Consider the following 22,380-nt stretch of genomic DNA (forward strand, 5'->3'; position numbering starts at 1 on the left):
TCGTGTGCCGTTGAAATTGAAGAGCTCTTTTAATAGATGGAACTGAAAAAAAAGTGAAAAATTCCTGACATGCCAAGAGAAATGTGAGGATTTGTTGCTCAATATGTAAGAACTGGCCGCCTACATTTCTAGCTGTCTGTCTTTCTTTCTTTCTTTCTTTCTCACACGCACACTTCTTCTTCACACCATCAGGTCAGAAATATTCGAGCAAACTGAGCTCGTGGTGGTGAAGGTGGATTTGGCTTGGAATCCGTTCGTTGGACATTTTTGACAATTCTCCTCGCTCCATTCATCTTTGTTTTTTCTTCGCATGTCTTTTTGTGATTTTTGTCGAAGGAATCCCAAAAGCTTGAACACGTGGTGTCAAGTGTGAAAACTACATTGATCGAGAGGAAAAAGGGGAGGAGGAGGAGTGGAACATTATGCAAGGGAGACGTTACTCAATCATGAAAAAGTTGCCAATTTCTTCCCTTTCTCGAGGGGGAGGAAAATGCAAATGACTTCATACCATCCCAATACTCATTTGTTCATTCTACTACTAGAGTTGTTACCAAGTCCGGTTGAGGCATTCTTGCTCCGAAATCATCTTTGGAATGGGAACATTCCAAGTCTGTCTTCTGTGGGAGCGAACACCAACCCAGATGTTCAAGAAGCACTGTCCGTGGAAAACCTCTTCATGTTTGTACTCAAACAAGGAAGTCCTTGCCATTGACACTGACATTGAAACACTCCCTTTCTCTTGCTCTTAGCTTGTAAGGCACCAAAAAGATGAGTACGACGTGATGTCGTACATCTTATTTATTTGAACTTGGCAATGGGCTCTTCCTTCTTTTCCATTGAAAACATCAGGAAGGAACTCTTTTTCCTCTCTCACACCCATTTCTCTTACATATTCGAACGAAGAGAAGAGGCCACTGATCACGATCCAACTGTATCCCTTGTAATATGAACTTTTGTGCGAGCGCCAAAAAATAGGAGTGCTAATATCTGGGATCATCTCATCCATCAACCTTTAGCCCATCTCCTTCTCTCTTGGGCAATATCCGAAAGGGGGATTCTACATACATTACACACTATGGCGCACACAAGGTGATGCCAGGGACTTCTGACACTTGGGGATGAGAACCAGTTTTAGTTGGATGTACAATGTGCGCTTATTGCTAGGAACACATTGCTTGCATTGAACAAAGAGCGGTGGTCCCGAGGTTTAGATGTCTGAATACGAAGTATAAATAAGACGAGCTGGAGCTTTCTCTCTCTCTCTCTTTCTCTCTCTTTCTGACTGTGATCCTATCAAGATGGTGCCAAAGTGAGCTATCAATAAAGACCGAGCAAAATGAATAGGGCTTTTCTGATCGCAATTGGAACCAGGTGTTAGCACCTCAAAGGCTTCTGCTCCAAAGTCTTCAAGGGTTTCATTAAAGCATAAGAATACTCCCAAGTGAGTGGTGGCCATCAGGCTTGCGTGGCGTTGCACATGTTTCATAATTGTGCTCATTGGCAACGATTAGATTCTGAGCGGATTGAAGGGTGGGGATGGCCTAAGAGGGTCTGCAAACAACACACTATAATTAATTACCAGCCATCATAGTAATGATTGGAGGGTGTTTGGACAGTTTGCGGGAGTTGTTAGGCCTTGGCAAGAACTGGAATCTGGCTAATGGATTTCCCACCAGTTCTTGGACCGACCGACCAATCAAGCCAGTCGGCAATCGAGCCTGATAATGATGACATGTGTTTATTGTTCTAATGACGTCTTGGTCAAAATGATGTTACTCAATCGCCAAAATTCGGCCTGTCCACCCCCTTTGGAAGATCAATGACCATGATTGAAATGAGAGGAAGTGACCCAATGAAGGGAGCGAATGGGTGGGATATGAGATCAATGATAATGAAGCGGTTTCCTTGAACACGAAATCAACATAAACTCTAGAAATGAGAAGACGACGATTGGTGGGTGGCAGGCAAATAAATAAGGACCTTTGCTGGCATCCTTGTAGGGTAGTTTTCCCTTGGCTGTGGAAGTTCTCACGTGCAAAATCGGTAAATCATGTGCCATCTGGTCAATCTGAAGGAGCCAAGAGGCGAGAAGTGTCGCAATATGTTGCACGTTTAAAAGCTCCCTCAGATTCCATGAGATTGTGACGCCTAATGTACATTCAAAATGACAGAACCCAAGGTCGGAAGTACTTACCATGTACCCATCCACATGTTGTGCACTACGTAGAGCTACGACGATGTCAACTTTGGCGCATGATTAATGTCAGGCCAGATATCAATCTCAAGGCCCTCTTTCGAACTAAATGCTTGATGGGACAGGTCATTTTATCTGTGGAAAAATACCCATCAAGACCACCCAAGTATAATATAGTATAGCACGCTCTCCACTAGATGGACGGACGCAATGAGGATGCGAACATCGATCTGTGGCAGCCATACCGGCACCATTGGGAAAACGACAACAATGGTCCGATCCATCAAGGGCTCAGTCTGCGAAATGAGGGTTAAGCCGGCCAAAGATCGCCCGAAAATGTGGGTGGAGATCGTCCCCGGTGGACTGATAAACGAGTAACGAGGAGGCCAATTGGGCTTTGACCTTGGAGCTTGGTAAAGCGAGAGGATCCATTTGGGTTTCCCAAATGTTAGTTCTGGTTGGTTTGACATCAGGGAAGAGCCACTTCGTCAACAGTAGCGTTTTTTGCCAAGAAATCTGTTGCTGAGGCAACGGCTTCCATTGTAGTATTAGTGACGATAACTGTTTGACGACATCCTTCCGTCTCTTTATCTTTTTCCTCTGGTTTGATTCCCTTCCTCCAATCAAGGGATAGACGATGCCAGTGCCAAGCCCAATGAGTGGTTGGTTGGTTATCTCATCATATCCTGACACTGACATTCGTCACAACTTGAATTCAAGCATTTGATGATACGCTACACTTTTTCATCCCGCCTTTTTAAATAGCAGAGAACCACTGATATATTTGAATTGGCATACCTTATGACTAGTTCCTTTGGACGTACGTTTGTTTATATTTTGAAAGTGAGGATTTCCCAGAGAGGCCGTCAATAGTTGGGGAGAACTACTGACTAAGAAGCATGCAGGAGTGATATTTATGTGTGACAGGAAGCATTGACTGTTCCTGTTAAGGGATAGGTAGACCTTGTTAGGAGGTGCGATGGATTGGCCTTGAACGTTTGTGCAATTGGCACATAAAGGGCTCATAAAGGGCCAGTAAATCCCAATTGCTTAATGCGCACTCAATAAACGAGCAGTATTCAGATGCATCCCATCCATCTTAAGAGGTTTTAAAGAGGCAATCAATCGAGTTTGCATCCATAGCTAGCACCAAGCTACCAGCCAGCAGCCAGCTAACGCTCACTTAGGCACTCACACTATTCCAAACTGGATGTGGCACGAGTGTTTAAGCACACTTGATTAGCCATTGGGTAAATGGTAAACAAACTCCTCCACCAATAAAACAAAGCCACCTTCATATAAGGAGTGAACAATAGCTCATTTTTCGCCAACTCTGTCCACCCTCTTTGAAAACAATCCCGTCCGAATTTGCCAGCGCTAATTAAGGATGCAACAAAATAGATTAAAATTCAAAGTGATCTCAGGGTTGCGTCGTTCCCTCTTTAGTGACCATTTTTAGAGTACTCATATGCGTCATTTCGTGAAGCCTGCCGTCCACAGTTACGCTTTGGATTGGCCGTGAGAAGATGGGCATTTTGGCAACACTGCCCTTGGTGTGACCCGTAAAGGAATCCCTTTATCTCCTGGACAAATTACACTCAATCAAAAGGGTGTGGACGGTTTTGGGATAATCAAAGATTGTTTTTAAATGAGAAAAGGTTACTTGATAAAGTCCGTCGAGAGGCTCGGAAAATAACTGTTTATTCAAATGGTGTCCAAGCCCACAACATTGAGCAATAGGTCAGAAACAGATTCTTCAAACTTGATCCACGTCAGTTGGAGTTGTTCTTCAAAATAGAATTGCCTCCCCCAGACGACCGCTGAAATAAGCAACAATAATTATTATTCATGAGTTTTTGGCTAGGTGTTGCCTTGATTTACGGACCTGATAAGGGCTCAGAAGTGGCCCGATCTGGTCCATAAATTGCAATGACATCCTTTGATTAACTTCGAACCAACTGGATGAGTCAAGTGTTGGTGAAACAATACCAATAAGATATGACTGCGCGGCCATTAACAAATCAAGGCTCAGCGGGGTTCGTTCGTTCCGCTCCTAGCAAGAAAGGTCGAATTCGCCGCCAAGCCACTGAAAATGCTACTGAAAGTAAGCAGTAAATAATGGAGGTCATATGCGGTATGTTATGAATTAATTGGTCTCACGATGGCGAATGCAAACGCACCCAGGTCGTAATATCAGATATGACCAAGTTAACCAACAGCTCTGGCAGATACTTTCGCCAGGTTCACGTGGGCTGGAAACCAATTTTCCCCCACTTATCTAAGGCCATTAGACAAGGGTGTAATTGAGTTTCCAATAAGGGTTGGTCAAGTACATCATGTTTTCCACATCATTATGATTATCCAGTACCAGGGGGGTTCAAGGGTGGTATGGAGAAGGAACGAGAATAAGAGGAGGGTTGAATGGATGGATTATTCCAGTTATTTGATCTGACCTTGCTTCCAAGAAGGCACCAACACCTCTCCTCCTTCTTTTCTTTGCCATCATCAACCATCAAGGGTGGAGGAACAACACACGCGCTCATCACAAGATCGAAGGGCCTTCAAACGAGGGCCCCCAATCTATCAAGATAAACAGGCAATTTCTCATAATATTGAGCAATTGGAAGCCAACGCTTCAATTTTAGCGTCCCCATCAAGGCATTGGAGGTGAGACTCAAAAAAGAACCCTTGTCTGAGTCCACACGTACGCACGCACGCACACACACTCAAATGCACTCACGAATTGACACAAGCATGTGGGTCTAGATTGGAATCATCAGGAGACTTGATGTGATCTCCCCATGATGTAAACTTGGCATTGGACGAACCCCAAAAGCATTGCTGAAGTGAGGGATGCGGGCAAAAGGATGAGCAGGCAATCTCGCCCCAGATTTTATCACCGTGAAATGTGTTACTGTTTTACCCTTGACATTCGAGAACGAATTTGGGGAACAGATTTATATGGCTCTCCCCCCCCCCCTTCTANCCCCCCCTTCTATTTACAACAGACACTTGCCACCTCGACTTCCAACTTGAAATATGGGAAAAGATGATCCATCGCTCCTAAATCTTGCCACGATTTGTCGGATGATTTGACGAAGAAATTGTGATTGACTGAAGGCAAGCTTTGGACAGATTTTTAAGCTTGACATGGTTGGCTTGCTTGTCTGATCTTTGACACCGAAGTATCGCTTGATAGTTGTACCAGGAAGACGGAATTCATGTCTGATAGTGGTCAGCCAATCCAGCCATAGAACATGATTTCATTTCTATCCCTACGAGTTGCCTTGCCTTGCCTTGCCTTGCCTTGCATTTATTTATTTGTTTGAACGAGCCTTGGTCTCTAGAATGACTCGAGGAGATTTTCCTCCTCAGGATGTTTAGTGTCATTGAACAAATGGCAAACATCGTCTTGTGTGCTCATCCTGACGATTTTGATTCATAGTCACAATGAATAGGTAGGTACGACGAGTTTGTACCTAAGTACATTGGATGTGTCCATACATGAGCGAGATGAAGTTTGTAAATCATGCATTTGCCACCACCATAAAATGGATGTGCGTGCATGCTTTGGTGGGGGATGTGATTGTATTCAAAAAAGTATCACAAATCCTGCCGAGTCATGGGCTCATAATTCTTCCGTGATTTTTCGTTCCTTTCTCTACGTTTTCAATGAGGAAACATGACGAGAACAACACGAATTTCCAAAGAGACCCTGCCAACAACAAACTTTTATTCAGAACACTTGAAAGGCACATTTTGGCACAGGAGCCTCACTGGGCCTGCCCCCTTTCAAAACCATGGGCCTAAAAAAAAAACTGGTCTTGGCTCTAGTTTCACATTCAGTGTTGCCATTGGCGGTTCCCGAGCTCTGTCAATTGTGAATTTGATGGCAATGCAAAATTTGCATCGCTCTTGACGGAGAAACAATGCCAGGTCTGCGAACAATTGGTGTAATAGCATGGATGTAAAAAAAAAACTTCTCTCGCTCTCTCTGAGTTTTCTCGAGCCCGGCAAATTCTCAATGGATGAGTCAAGCAATCAAAATTCAATGAAGAGCGAAAGTTCGGTTTTATTGATTCATCAAAGGATCCGACGCTCATTCGACATTTAGTCGAAACGGTTCGGAAAACGATAGGGTGCCCCCAAAAACTTCCGTGAGGTCACGATTCAATTTGCAAGCTTTTTTTTTCGGGGACCCCCATTCATGATTGAGATTTGAGATGGTACGAGTACATCGTACACGAGGTCTTTGGAAGAAAGATGACAAACACGCTTCGAAATCAATTGCTGACGAGGACGCCAATCGTTTCAAATGTTACTCTATCCATTCGATAAAGAGCTCAAGCCACTACATGTTTATTCATGGGACGACTTTCTGAGCGACCCTGTAGTGAACAAATAAGAGACCAGAGGATGCCCCAATTTGGAGACCGGCGCAGATTCATTCCCTACGTTATCTCAATTGGGATAATAGCCATGCAATGATTTACTGTCCAAAACTGCTCATTTCAAGAAGAATGTGATCTTGAACGGGTCCCAGTCATCCGATGAGTACGGCATCGCAATTACCTTTCTTTTTGCTCGTTTGTTCAAGTGCTCCAATTTTATGGTAAATAGAGAAAGAGAGAGAAGGGGGGGGGGAGAGGGAGAAACACTCACACTCATACATACAAATTTGGACAAGATCATCCCCCCCCCTCAACTTTTCGGAACGAATTGGTACTGACGTCGATTCTAGCAACTCACAAGAGAAGCCTGATTAGAAACTTTCATGTGACAAGTATCTTTTAATTAGTTCTCGTCGTCCCCTAGACCTTCCATTGAAGACATGCCAATCGCACAGACCCATTGAAAACAACCCAAGGGCCAAGAAGAGATCGTCGGCCAATGGCCCGGATCGTGAACAAAGGCAACGGTAATTAACCCCGTTCTGACGTCGACATGATAGCTCCCCATGGAATGTGCTTGAGTCGGCAAAACCGGCTAGTTCTTGACGAACAACCCCTCTCTATGAATGACAATGACAGGAACGACCCTTCGGCACGATCATAAAACCCTTTTCATGTGGTCCTTTTTGAAAGAATTCATGGAGATGGTGCCGTCTTCGGCCGAGATTGGCTCCCTCCCATTGGTATTGGTAGGTCCTGGAACTCTCCTTGGAAGCAGGAAAACGGACCTGGAAACTTCCGCTTCCTGGCCCCAATGGTTCCTATCTTCAAGTTCGATCGACCGCAACAGCTGACTCATCAGCTTCGTTGGACCTAAACATCGGACAGTCTCAAGGACTTCAAGCCAAAGGAGAGTAGGAACATCCAACAAGATGTAATTCCAGGCTTTCTCCGTCCACTTCGACTACCACTACTACAACACAGCAACCAACAACGCCGCAAACTTGGGATCGTTTGTTCCAATTTGGTCGCTCGTCAGCTTCGGATGGAACTTTTCGCTTAGTTTTCCCATTAGCAAAGGTTTTTTTCCCCCCTCATCCCATCGTCACTGAGGTCCCAAATGAGGCCTCATTAATGGGAGAAAAGCTTTCGCTAACAACACGCAGTATGTCTTCTCTCTGGCTTTACATCTGTGAAATGATGGCCTCTGAGATATTGGATTGAGACAGGAAGGCAGGGAACATAGCAATGGAGAGGGTGATGGTGTCACGTCTGACATGTTCCACGACAAGGGAAATTGGAACTCGTCCTGTGGCTCTTTCGAACATGAGTCGAGAGGACATTTTGGCCTTCACAGAACGTACACAGAATACCTTCAATTCCAACACGCCTTGGTCGATCGTGAAGAGATTTTCCGTCAAATTTCAAAACTGGATGTGATCAGATTACAAATATTGGAACGAGGCGTTTCCTCCCCCACTCTCTTTCTCCCCTTGGAGGGATAAATCTAGGGTATTTAGGACAATCCTGACAAATAGAGACAGGTTCCTTGGTGAAGCATGTCGAAGGAACGAGTCCAGCCACTGACGAGAATAAACAGTGTGCTTCTCATTCTCAATTTCAGGTAAGACAACGTTCGGAGGCAGGAAGAACAAAACGGACTATACCGTAAGACAATGTCTGAAAGCAGCAAGCCTCAACTGAAATCAACCCAGAGGATGGTCAACGATCCTGGAAGTTCTTTGCTGTGCTTCCAAATGCTGGATTTTTTTTTAAAGAGATGACACTTTGTCAGGATCTGAACGCACAATACAAAAGGGACGGTGCAGTTTTTGTTGCCCTTTCAAGTGCTCTTTCACTTTTTCTTGCTGTTTTTTTCCAAGCTTTTGTCAACAAGATGGCAAGACAATGATGACATGGAGATGCTAGACAAAGACGGGATATCGCAGAGACATTTCAAGGGCCAACAATATACACACATACTAGTGCACACGTACTACTAAAGCGAATCGCTCGAAGTTGTGCAGTGTTCCATCAGCATCAGTCTGACGCGTCAATGACCTACTGTGTGAGATAAAAGTTGGGAGCCTCGCTTTAATCATTTTACCGTATCGAACCCAAAAAAGTCCTCTGTATGGAAGCCTTATGAGCCCAACCCGACATCCATCAATGTGTCTGCATCACCACATCATGATGTAGTAGATTGTTCCTATGAGAGGCTTTGCAATATCAGTTTGACTGACCATTGGCAGGGTTCCAAACTTGGACGGCAAGCGTTTGAACTCTGGACGAACGGCTTCGTATGTTAAAGGTTCAAGCCCCAAACCAAGAAGGGCTGCTCCAGGTTAGAGTTATCCCCAAGTGAAGAGCTTGTCCGACATCTCATTTGAAATTCGCCAACACGCAAGCTGGCTGGTCTCAGTTTGGGTTTGAGGCGAGAGAAGTCTATTCAACTTCAATTACGAGGTTTGTGAAAAATGGGAATGAATCTGGAGCCATCATGAGCGTGATTTGTTCTTGAGAGTGCTGCCATGGTTTCATTTGGAAATAGGACTGATTTTTCCTGCTCTTGAGATTTGAAATCCTGACCTTGATCCGACGAGAAACCAACCCACTTTCCTGCGGAGACCGATGATGATCGATTTAATCCCAACATTGAGATGGAACCGTGGCAGAGAATCGTCGCTTTAAGAGCGAGACTCGATGTCCGATCTAATCATTCCATCTCTGGGATTTAAAAAGAGAAGAGGAACCAACCAACGTCTCCGAAATCTGACTCAATTTTTCTTCTTCTTCTTCACGCGTTCTTTTTCCTTCCAAGGTTGGTGTTGGTAGTCGTGGATTGACGACGTGATTTCGGGTGCCAAATTGATCATTAACAGGTCTTTAGTAGTGACTATTGCTTCGTTAAGCTTTGGCATGGACGCAAGGACTTGAAATGACACTAATGGCCACAAAAACGGTTGAATTTCATTTCCTTCTTGATTCAGTACACCTATGTAGCCGGACAAGGAGGACTTCCCGTTCGTTCTAGAAGGCTCTGATCAGCATTTTCGTGGTTGCCGAGTGAGTCTTAAGAAAATGCTTTATGAGCCAAATGTCTGCACTTCCTTACAGCAGCCAAATATCAATCATGATCTGGCATGAGGAGATTTTTATTGTTGGGTTTAAAGGTTGTTGCACACACCAGCCATCGACTAAACCTCTGAGATAAGAACATCAGGAACTCCAACCAGGATCTTACGAACACTAAATAGCGGCGTTCTTACTGAGTTCGTTCAAATCTTTGCTGATCGTGTAAATGATATCTTGAGTTGTTATCCAGACGCTAAAAAATCCTTTCCGTTGGTTTTTTGATGATTTCTAAATGGAACTCTCCAAGACCATTAGGATAGCATTCGTACTAGTAAAGACCAGACAGGACAATGCGCTTAGAAACACCAAATAAATAAAGTCGCGACCTTTTTTAAAGATTATTCCCGGAACTCACATATTTTCTTCTTCTTTTTTAGGAAAAAAATTACATCCTCGCAGTCCCACTACTAAATACATGCGCTTTATTTTGCTGCTATAATACAAAAATGTCATTTGTTCTTGTGATGCTCGACTTTCTAATCGTGTGTCTTGAGTTTCCTTGTAATTCAGGGGGGAGAAACCATCAACTCAGAACCAGAATGCAAGGAGAGCCAAAGAAGGTGCATGACAAAGAGAACCAGGGTTTGGGGAGTTCAAATTTTGAGGAGATAGCGGAAATGAGGGGAGAAATCCTCCCCTAGGGTTTCTGTATCAACAGGGACACCAATCAGCGTTGGAAACCCAGTTTGTGCTTCGACGAGTCCTCCACCCTCTTTATCTTTCTACTGCTTGAACCAATCCAATCATTTTCCGCTCGTTGAATTCGAAAGATTGTCGTTCACTTCACGACTCAGGACAATGTCAACTCCAGATCAGCTTTGGCAACCCTGGATGAGTCAGATTCCCCATGTTCCTCTTCTTCTCGATTAGTTCCTTTCCATTATGCAGGATCAAGGGACAAGAGAAGAAGGGAAACGAACTGCTCCTGTTCAAGCTCTTCCATTCCAAAAAGGGCAAAGTGTGGACATAAACGTAAATTTCAGATGAGAACCCGCCGCTCCTATTCACTGATATGTGTACATACGAGGACAAAATATGATCGTTAGAGAAATGGCAGGCTCCTTTCTTATGAGCTCTCAAAATCATTGTCAGTCCTCGAGCGTATTTTTCCGACCATCATTGTCGAACAAAGGAGAAAGTCATGGCGGCTCTTTTCTTGCATATGCAAATGCAACAACAGAGTCCATACGTTTGTGGACAGTCTCACTTCCTCGAACCGCTGCTCATGTCGTCTAAATCAGGATTGAGCAACCCACTCACGCTTTTGAAATCGCGTTTTTCAATCATCTTTAGTGCACCATCATTACCTAAGGTCAAAGATAAGCGATGCCAAGATGATGACCATTGTCTCCCTTAACAATCTGGAATGACAACAACAGTCTCGTGGAACGAACGAGCTCTGCTATTGGATCCCCTCACTTGGTCCAAATATGTATCCAGAAAATATGGCATCATCCAGTCTCTTTGAGAAATTTCGCGAGGCACCTTAGGCCACGAATTCAGTTTCTAGGACAAGAAAGAACCAATTGGCCTGTGACGGCTTTGCGGTCCCTTGAACCCTCCAAGAATAGACAATATGGACAAGATTGGCAATCCTTGAATCTAGTTTTCCTTTATCGGAGATTGACCTGCCTGGCATGTCATTTTCTCATTTATCAATAATACCGACCTCGGATCTGTCTTTTAACTTGAGATCGTGAATAATTTGCTCCTTAACTGCTTAGCAAGTTGGGATCGCGAAAATGAGGTCCCCATCAGCTCCTATTGCTAATTGGTTAAACCCAGCATCTCCAAGAATAATTAAGCATCCTTTAGTGGAAAGAAGAAAGAGAGAGGTTGTGGGTCCTTCAAAGCAAACCAAGCAGATCTGCAGTCATTAATTATCCTCTTAATCGTACCCGAAGAGATAACATCCAAGACGTACTGACGTTTTTGAGTCAGATATGTGATTCGAAACCAGTCCAAGCTGGACAGATGTTTGTTTGAATGGAAATGTGACGCCAGTTTCAATGTTTTGTGGTATTCCGTAATCCAACGCTACAACGTGTACTTCCAACCCAATTTCGTGGGCGAATGGCTTTTCAATTTCGATCTGTGTGGAAAGCGCTTCCCATTTCAAAGAAAAAAACCATGGACCGGTTTATCATCTTTTATTTTCAATGAAAAGGGAAAGAAATTTGGAATGTGCCTCTTTAAATGGCAACAAAAGGAGGGGATGGATGTTCATAAATCTTGGTTCCGGAAGTTCCAATGGCCTATGAAATCGAGCTCGTAATTCAATAAATAAACCGAGCCATGTCTGGCTCTACATTACAGATAGCGCCATTCAACCATTCATCCAGCCATTTATTGAAATCCCCCTCCAATCGAATACTAGAGCATCGTGATCCATTATCAAAACCAGATGGTGACTAAGAAATTTAATCAGCAGGTTTCGCTTCAGTGGCATGTTTTTATCAACGACCAAACCCCAGGGCTTCATTAGTGTGAAAAAAAAGAAACTGGCAAAAAGACGTGCTTATCTGATGGTTAAGCGTCGTCATACCATTCTGAAGAGCCCAGTTTTGGGGGAACGGACCGAGATGAAATAACGAGGTCTTATTCCTGAGCCTTGAGGAACACCATTACCCGGAAAAGTACCTCAGACTTGATGTACGTATGCACACGGGTTCCGATATTGATCATTGTCGTTCTGAAGGGTCAGTCGATGAATGCGTTTCGAGTTTTGACAACAATAAATTGGCTCAAAACACGGCTTCACCCACCAGATCTCGGATGAAGATTCGAACGGGCTCGCAATCTAGTCAGGTTTTCCTGATCCGCTGTCGAAGCTTTGAGGGACCCCACCACTCTTGTCTTTGACCACGACAAAAGTGGTTATACTACAATCTGCAATCCGAGCCGAGGGCTCTGAACTCGCAATTGTTTCGTATTAGCATTGTTTTATTGGGAGTCGTTCGACCTCACGAGAATGTGGGTCGTGCTGCAAAAATGTTCCCGCCACATTGTCTAATGGTCAAGATGAATGGATGGGAGTGGGTGTGCAATGGACGGGGCAATAAGTAGTTTTAGATCTTTGAAAATGTGTTGAGTGCTTCCGGATTTGCGAGGCTCGAGAAATATCAATATTTTGCCTAGAGTCAAGTCCCGACATCCCCCCATGCAATTGGTAGCAAAAAGAGCAGACCCGAGTGTTTTCTTAAGCGAATTTTGACAAGGCGTCAATGAAGATCAAACTCAACGGAAGTCTGACAAGCAGCATTAAAAACCAATTCGAAAGTTGAAATATGCTCTGATGTGACTAAGCATCCTTTTGATCCCGGTCTGGCCTCAGGTGTAATTTGACCCAACACGAGTCAATTCTGACGCGGACGTAAGGTACGTTTCCAATTCCAACTTGAATTCCATTGGAATGACGATCCCAGGTTCCCCGTCTCCTTACTTGTACTGATATGAGGGACGATCCAGAAACACGGACACGTGGTGGTTCGAAGAACCATTTGTAGAAGCTAATGATTCCTGGCAGCAGGTTGCTATTCAGGGGTCGATAATAGAAATCCAACACATGAATGTTTGGTGCGAAGCCAAAACCAAGAAGTAGGCAGTAACGTAGAACAGGTGGAAGTGGGATTCGACCAGTCCAAACCCACTTTCCTCTTTGATTTGCCTTATAAAGAAGAATTTTCGATGGCCATGTATATACTTGTAGTACCTATAAGTGACCGTTTGGAGCCAATTCAACTGCGATTGTGAGGTTGATATTCCAATTTTACCGTATACAACTTCCAGAACGAAGCTTTTAGAGTTACTTGTATTATAAAAGGCCCTTTCAGATTAGGAATTTCCCGGCAATAAATAACATTCTAGTCGGGCTATTCAATGGCACGTAATACCAACTATCTATAGATGACTCTCCGAGGAAAAAAAATGTGACGAATATTACAATCAATTCAATTGTTGGATCAAGGCTTAATTCAATTGTTCGTTAGAATGGAAGAGTGTAGGTTTGATCACTCAAAGATACGCATATCCTATCAGTCATTTTTTGATGCTGAATTCGTGTTATGCTTTAAAAAGTATCCTGAGAAACGAAATTCGTTCATTTGTAAAGAAAAGGTATCCCACAGTTTGAAAAGAAACCAAAGAGCACAGGAAGAGATGTTCATAGTTCAAATAAAAAAAAAAGTTCATTTTAAGATGTTTTGTGTTAAGCAATAACCGAAAGTTCGTTAAGATCCTAATGGATTTGGAATTATGCCTTTTTGGACCTCATTTCATGAAAGAATACGAGCAAATGTCTGATCGGATGTTTATCAATATGTAGGATTAAAACGACAAGTTTCCTCCAATTACCCAAAGGACTGCACTGATCAAACCGGCTAGAAAAAAAATAAAGTATAAAAAAAAAATAAGAAATCATTTTTGGCCTCTTGACGATTTGAAATTTGACCACAATTATGGTTGAATTAGCGCCGAACTGTCACTGCTACTCTGCTGCCAGTCCAACTTTCACTCTTGAAAGTTCTAAGTGCCCTACTTTCAAAGTCATTCCTTAAAAAGTCATTTCACTCAAGCTTATGGTTATGAGGAAAGAGTCATCTCATCTCAGGTCTACGACGTTCGGCTTTACTTTGGATGGACGAGGACCCACATTACACACTCTAGAGAACATCGGGGGTTGGAAATTGCATTTGCAATCCATGACAGATTAACATCAACCTTCAGCCACCCAAAGCCTGTCATGATTATTTCAAGCGGGGAAGGAAGGTAATGGTTGTTTTTCACACGTGGTCGGGTTTTTGGCAACATTGAAATGCAGAAGAGGAGCCTCATTCCCTACAACGAATTGCTCAAAACCCAAGAAAACGCCAGGGCTGAGGCTCATTGTTTACATTGTGCCTTGAACGCCTACTTGAATGTTGAGCGTTGTTTCCAGGTGCTCACTCAAATCACTGGAAATTGATTTCGTTTGGTTGATACAAAACCTGTTGGCCAACCGTTATTTTTGCCTGATGAATTGAAACACAAAGGCTGATCTTGATCCAAAGGATTTGGACGCTCTGGACTTCTCAAGGACAAGTTCCAACCACCCTTGCTTGAATGACCCTGTTTCAAGGTCTTAGCCTTGATGGGCATTTCCATTTGTCATTACAAAGGAGATATGTTTTGCTCAAGATTATCCCCTTGTTGGTTCCCTTTTTTTGCTCTGGATTATGACCAGATTGTTTCGAGAAAAGTATCTTGGCCTAATCTTGGACGTCAGACCCGAACAAGCCTTTTGTTCATTTTAATTGTTTTCTCTTACCATTAGAAAATCACAATTGAGACGAAACGAGACATCGACCTTTGCCAAGGTCCGCTACACCAGATCTCTTCTTCTCGTTGGTTGGTTGGTCTGTTTGACTTGATGGTCGGTGATAAATGAGGTCATCCGAGTTTTCTGAAGAGATTGGGTTACCTTGGCGGGCTTGTCGAGGTGGATCGTGATGTTTTAATCAAATTGCCTCCCATTAATTGCTAATGCAGTGTTTGATCAAGCGCCCTGGAAATTAATGGGACTCGGCTTGATTAGAGACGACTTGAAAAGCGTCGTCCACGAAAGCATCATCATTCGTACACCAATCATGATTGCCTGGTCGATTGTTTGGTCAGGATATTGTGCTCAATTATCCATTCGGCTCGGGACCCAATCCTGCCACATCATCATCCTCCGGAGGTCTTTCTGGAAAGTGTAGCCGAAGGACGACTTGAGTTGGATTTATCCGTGCTTGTGTTCGGGGTAATGGCCCATTTCATTTCAAACCAATCAGTGGTGCCTGGTTATGTTTTCTTATTCGTTCCTTCAGTCTCTTTCCCCTCCTTCTCATTGCATGTTGTTTTTGCATGGTGTAAATCTCGACGCTCTGGAATCTCTAGAGCGATCCACTCGTGTAATTTCAAGAAATGATGCCCTCGGGGTCGACTCCATTCAGCATCCAGCCTCACCTTCCATCTCTGAGTGTTAAAGGAGCTTGAAAAAAAGATCGTGGTTTATAAATTTTGCGGGACCAAAACAATCTCGGGGGGGGGTTGAGAGGGTACTTGAAAAGTAATGCGACATTAATACTATTTTTTTTTGGTCGGTGGCAGAGTTAACAAGCATTCGTCCAAAGATGTTTAACGTGAATTTTACATTGCTTATACTTTTTGACAACAGAGAAACGAGGATGGAAGAGGAATCGTATCCGTACCTTCAGTAGTTGTTAAACATAGCTTCCGTAATTCTGAAACATGTTTCCTTTGAGCTCAAAAAATGCGACAAACATCAACGAGCGAATTTGCATAGCGAAACCATTTTCCAATCGGATCACAAATTAAAAAGACGTTTGGCAGCCTTTGACCAGGTAAGGAAACGCCCCAGAACATTTTATTATTCTAATCGGCTTCCCTGAAGCTCATCCACGTGAACGACGTAGGCAGATGCGAGGCAGTCCCCGAAAGGGGCATGAGTCTCGCTTTATAATAACTACCAAAAATATTCAAGACCCCCTTTAATGAGGCTCGGGCTTTACCACTGACTAGGAATTTACATTTTGATTAGTTCCGTTCTTCCAAATATGGGGGGAATAAACACTCAACTCTTTTATTTTTTAATTTATTTTTACTCTCATTAGCAACCCAATCCAATCCGATCCTGGTCGATTGTCCAACTCCAATCCGGTCTAATATAGACGACCACTTCTCCACGATTGGCCTGAAGGGACGATACTAGAAATGCAATTGGCGAGAGGTTTCAATGAGAGAAAGAGCCCGACATGGCGTCGCTATTAATCTCATTGAGATCTCCTGCCTCATAAACGTAGTTTCCAATCAATGCCGGTCGATTACTCTCATCTTCGTGTCAAAATGATAGCACTCTCAAGTGATGCACGGATCTTGATGGTAATAATAGTAATAGTAATAAAGGACCCCCTGATCGAGGTCAGGGATGCTGCCACTTGGGGTGAGGTGCGCCACACCGTCTCACCCAATGGACAGAGACAAGCTGTGGCGATATTGTTAAGCCTCGTTTAGGCTCAATTCAATTCCTCATTACGGGCCCATGATGGATCACTTTTCAGGACCTGCATGAATCGACTCGATGGGATCGAAAGTTAAAACCAAAAGCGAAAGAAGTGCCTCCCATTCTAAGACAGGCAGAGAGAAAGAAGGAGAGAGTAAGGATCAATCCGTGTTGAAATGGAAGCTCAAATAAAAGTCAAGTCTTGAGGTTGTCTTGCGTCCTATCGATACCAAGGCCCCCCCCCCCTTTTTGAATCTGACAAAGCAAATAGAACCCAATTATGTCTGGAATCGAAAGGGAAAGTCGGTAAACATCTTCACGAATGCTTAAATCCAACCAAGGAGACGACAAATACAAAGCTTCCAAGGCTCGTAGGGCTTTCGATATTCTTTTTTTTTCCCCCATTTCAATTCTCACGTGTTCAATGATCCAATCTGGCTTTGGGTTCGAAGTTCATAATTCATTCGAGACACGTTGTAATTGCTCGGTTAATAACGCTTTGTCGGATCCTGACAAGATGCCTATTACGAGACAATCTATTCCCGAGATGTCATTGTAGCATGGCCGACGCTCGTCGAGGACATGATTAACATCGTTATTGAAGGCTAATAAGTCAACCAAACACACTTCCTCATGTGCCATTTGGTGCCAAACTGCCAATACCGGGCTGGCTCACTGACTGGCCGGTCGGTTCATACAATTCGAGGAGACCAGAGAGTGAAACGAGTCTTGTGCTTGACTGTCTGGAGAAAAGTTGGAGATCCTCCGAGAGTTTTGACATTCTCAAAAGTTGGGCTCCTCTCCTCCTCATCTTTGTTTCAATCTAGCTTGACTATCAATGCATCTTCATTCCCGAGCTCAGACTGACTGAAGCTGTTCAGGAAGCCGAAAATTGGAAGTTTAGCGTGAAACAACTTGAATGAATGCAAGCATGGGATCCACGTTCTCGCTCCCAGGGTGTCAGGCTTACAGTCCCGCTGAGTATGAAATTGAAGATCAATGCCCATCCTCACCAACCTTTAACGGCAACCCGAAGCTTGCGAAGCTTGCGAAGCTCGGATTGGGTTACTAAAGCCCTTTTGTTTCTCATAATGAAGTGGATTCTTCCGCAGATTTCCATGAAATTGAATCTGCTTAAGCTACTTGTGTCAAAGCCCAAGGGAGTCTTTGAGATGCAAACAAATACGCTTAAAAGGCCCAGTTGGTATTTTGGATGGGCGGCATTAACTTTCAATCATCCTGGACAAGGATGGGTCAGGCTTGTCATTCCTAGAATGAGATGCCTTAACTCCCGTCCAAAGGAGAGGCCAGATCAATGTTCAATGATGAAAATGATCAGTTTTTCTGCCTTATCTCAATCTCGATTCCATCACTTGGCTCGGGCAGAAAAAGGTACCAGATTTCTTTGATCATCGAGACTTTTTGCTCATCTTAACATTCCAACGAAGAGGCGATCCCTTCATTTTCCCCGAAGACACCCTCTTTGCCCACCACCCTACCACTATTGGGCTTTGTGCTCCAAAGGGTGATCGATTGAATGAAAATTTAGATTTGCCACGGTCTTTTTACACTGACTTATGGCATTGAGTTTCAAGGCTTGCATATCCATTTGATAATGCATCTCTGAATGCAAGGGAGATCCCGATAGTTGGAATGGGGAGACCCATATCACCAACGAAACAGGAAATGCCTTGGACGGAGGGTACAACCGAGGAGTGGAAAATAATCCATTGATCGTGAAGCCCGAGTTTATGGTGTACTCGTGGTATGCGTTGGCAATAGCAATCATAAGGAAACATTCAAATTATTCTAATATTTGAGTGAGTTGCGCGAAGCAAAATTCCAGGCCCAACATAACCCCTGTCTATCAATGCCCTACGTAGATATCTTGCGATTGAATGTGCTTAGCGATGTTGGAAAACACATGCTGAAAGTTGTGCGTCGCTAACCAGGCCTAAAATTGGCGGGTATTTCAAAATGAGTAGACGCCTTGAGGCCGTAAACGTCGACGAGGCTCCAGCTTCAATACGTAACGCGTCGATTGGTATGGATGATAGTGATATAATGGCAGGGCATGTTGCAAAAGCATGTCAATTACGTGCTCCAGACAGTCAAATGAACATTCATTCTTTCTCTTCTAGTATGTGGTGTTACTACCAATCCCCATTTTAGTCGTAATATACGAGCGTATGCGCGAATTTTATTACACGACAATGTGGCTTTGGTCGAACTAGAACGCTCTCAATGGCTTCCAGACCAATCTTCACATACATGCTATAGGCACACTACAATGGGGTTGACATTGGTCGTGATATATTACACATGCAAATGCATCCTCGGAAATCGAGTACCTTGAACTTTCGCCTAAATGGACCTGTTATGCATCTTGTCCACTTTAGCAAGCCCGTTCTTCTTCGACAATTTGGCATTTGGCTACTTCAAAGAAGCCTGTTGTTAACAAGGTTGGCTTTTTTATGGTAAATGCACTCACCATGGCGACCTCAATCTGAGAAAACGGAAGCTCAAAAATCGCTCTTGTGGCTCACCAGCCCTTCAGATTTCGGGACGGCGAAAACGAAATGTTTTAGACGACAATATTCGTTCCTCCATGACCCCATAAAACGTAAATTGGACAAACCGTGTTCTTGTCTATGATAATCAGCTCCAACTTTTTGAGACTGCTCGCTCCCTATGTACGGCATGTACATGTAGGCGTTGGGAAAAGTAGAAATATCTGACAAGATCTAGAAAGTAAACCGGGGATGAGGAGTATCTATCTGTTCGTCTAGCCTCGTGCATCTTGAAGCATTCTCCAAATGGAGAGAACGATGAACAAATTTGACTCGAATAGGGTTGCCAATCCAAGATCATTGGCCTCGTCGTCGTGGTCGTGGTCGTGGTCGTCTGTGAATTGAGCGAGAGAAAATGAGCCATGGTTCTAGACAATGCATCATTTACTATCCTCATTAGGTTCCACTGCCCAAGTGCATGACCGAGGCCTCCTCAACAGCGGGGAGGAGGCCCATTGGCAAACCCAGTATGAAAAGAGTTCAAATACGGCATGGACCGTTTAAAGGGCCCAACTCCATTGTTATGCAAAGGCTCGACGGAATCCCAAGTAGCCTAACCGCCTTTTTTGGCAATCGGGTTGTGATTGGTAAGTCGCCGGGATGATGATGTTGATGATGATGAGCGAAATTGATCAGAAATGTTCATTGGTTAGATCGAAGGGTTTCAAAGACCCAAGACTCCTGAACGTTGTGGGAACTTAACGAGCTCCGTCTTTCTCCTAATACCTATGATATGTTGAATGAAGGAAATGACCTCGGTCCAAGATTCATCTTGGCCATTATTTTTCTGGTCGTCTCTCACATCATCTCGAAAGTTCGTTTGTCCGGGGCAAAAGTGGCCTAAAATCATATTCATTGCTTACAGGTAAGCCAGTCACCATGAAAAGAATGCCCATTGTCACCCAATTCGTAAGTCAAGATCCCATGTGGAGAGGTATGGTCAAGACATGACGTCCATAATCAAGATTTTGTCGATCTCAATTTAATCAAATCTCCGACCAGTCATGCTTGAGAGAGACAAATTTCGAGAGGGTCATCCCACACTCGTGTAGGCGGGGTTTCTGGATGCTGGGAGGATGACACAATAAGAATTAACCGTAATCCTAGAGTTGAACGGGATGCTTTATTCCGACCAGTCTCTCACCCTTGGGAAATACGATTTCCCGAGTTTTTATTGACAGTTTCGAACTCGAACCTCCTACTCGCTTGTCTTCACCAAGGTAGTTCGTGCTTCTGAGTTTATGGGCATTTGATCTCTGTAAAGAGGCCAAGAAGCGAACAAAACCCCGAAAGACCTGCTTCCAATCAGGCAGGACGCATAAATTACGAATTTCGTCGCTTCCTTCGAACACGATGAATATATCTTTTTTAGGCTAGCTCAATCTGGGTTAGACATGAGGCAAGAAGGTACTCATGGTAGCTCAGACAAGCTTCGTTTAAAGGGCAATTTTCTCCCCTTCTAAACCATCGGCGCCTCTCAGTTTCATCACGCATTCTCTCTTGCCCTCTCAAGCACCGTTATCAACAACGATCCCGATGGTTTTCCTTCCCCCCAAAAAGTTCAAAGATCAACCGTTTGGAGACAACCACTGGCCGGATCAGTGGGAAAATCGTCCGGCCTAGGATTTGGTCGTCCTCACTGACCACGTCATCAGTCAGACATTGCAATCGCAATAAAACAAACCAAGATGGTGATCAAGACTGTGATCCAAATCTGTGGGAATTTATGATGCTTATTGTTTCATAAGACGCGACCCATGCCAAGTCACTTGTTCAATGTCTGGTTCCACATTTGATACTCGTATTGAAATATGAAAGTTGATTTTCACCCAAGTCTTGAGTTCAGATCTCGTTCAAGCGCTCCTCGGCCATCACTCCATAAAAATGTCAAATTAGGGTCGTATTCACAAACTTGGCAAGGTCAAGTTCATTTCAATGCATGGAAAATGACGGTGACGGTGCTCTGCAAGGAGCCATGTGACCCCCCTAGTTAAGGCAATGAATGCCCAGGACCCACCATTAAAACTCATAAGTAAGTTTGACTTTAGGTAGCTCCTCCCTTGTTACGTATGTGCTTGGACGCCAAAGCTTGCTCCTTCTTCCTCTTCTTGAGTCGAATCCAATATTCAAATTGTCCCTCAACAGGATAATGATGGTCCATCCTGGTGAGATTTCACTCACTGATAGGATTCAATCCTGAACTTGCCACGGACATGGAGCATTCTTGGACAAGTTATCTGGCTCGAGATGGCCTGTCCAACCAAACAACTCTTTGTCGTGGAGATAAAAGAAAACCTAAGGGGGTGTGAAAGATAGGTATTTAGATATTTGAGCTAAGCAGCCAACATTCGAGAGGTCCTGGAAGCTATTGAGTGAGGGCATTGAAAAAAAGACTGTATGGGTGATTTGCATCAAGCCGTTGCACGGGATCGGTTTTGGACTACTCACCTTGTCACACCTACTTAAGTTCATGAAGTCACGTATCGAGTGGGGAGATCGGAAATGTTTTTGCATATGTAAATTCAGTCCTTAGACCAAATTGATTTTGTCTGTATGTGTGCACCTTGCTTGGCCTGTGTACCTTGGGCCTCTTTCCTCACTTGCTTGTTGAATGGGTGATATGGCCGGCCCCTTCTTCTTCCTCCTCCTTCTCCTCCTCCTCCTCCTTCGCTTGGCCAAGTTATGAAGGTATGATTTGCTTGTTTTCAAGGATGAAAGCGATAACAGAAAGGCAAACAAATCAGTGGGCATGCTCATTGCTGCCATGCCCAAGATTTGAATGACAATCGCAAAGGAGGCCAACAAATCCTTTGGATAAGGGGTCGACGGCAGCCGGAATGGGGCATACTGAACATTCTGCAAAATATAAATTCTTTTGATTGCGCATAAATCGGGATCAGTTTCTTGGCGTTATCTTCTTACCTTGGACATTTGATACGAATCGGGCTTGAAAATCGTGATCACGAGTAATGAGGCCACTAATTATTCAGCAGAGTGTTGAGCAACATTTCAGAAGGACTCAATCTTGATTTGAGCCAAATAATTCTT

The 22,380-nt window shown here is 43.8% G+C and overlaps 2 protein-coding genes across 2 annotated transcripts in view; one reads left to right on the plus strand and one right to left on the minus strand.

The window, feature by feature from the left end:
• Nucleotides 1–3,435, minus strand: part of LOC131877477 (uncharacterized) — a gene marked incomplete in the record, with an annotated part of 7,432 nt that extends 3,997 nt beyond the window's left edge. Inside the window, 1 exon segment of the mRNA XM_059223157.1 lies at nt 3,395–3,435.
• LOC131877469 (uncharacterized) overlaps nt 1–22,380 on the plus strand; it is a gene marked incomplete in the record, with an annotated part of 67,702 nt that overhangs the window by 20,586 nt on the left and 24,736 nt on the right.

The sequence above is a fragment of the Tigriopus californicus genome, chromosome 3, assembly GCF_007210705.1.
Source record: "Tigriopus californicus strain San Diego chromosome 3, Tcal_SD_v2.1, whole genome shotgun sequence".
Taxonomy (NCBI): Eukaryota; Metazoa; Arthropoda; class Copepoda; order Harpacticoida; family Harpacticidae; genus Tigriopus; species Tigriopus californicus.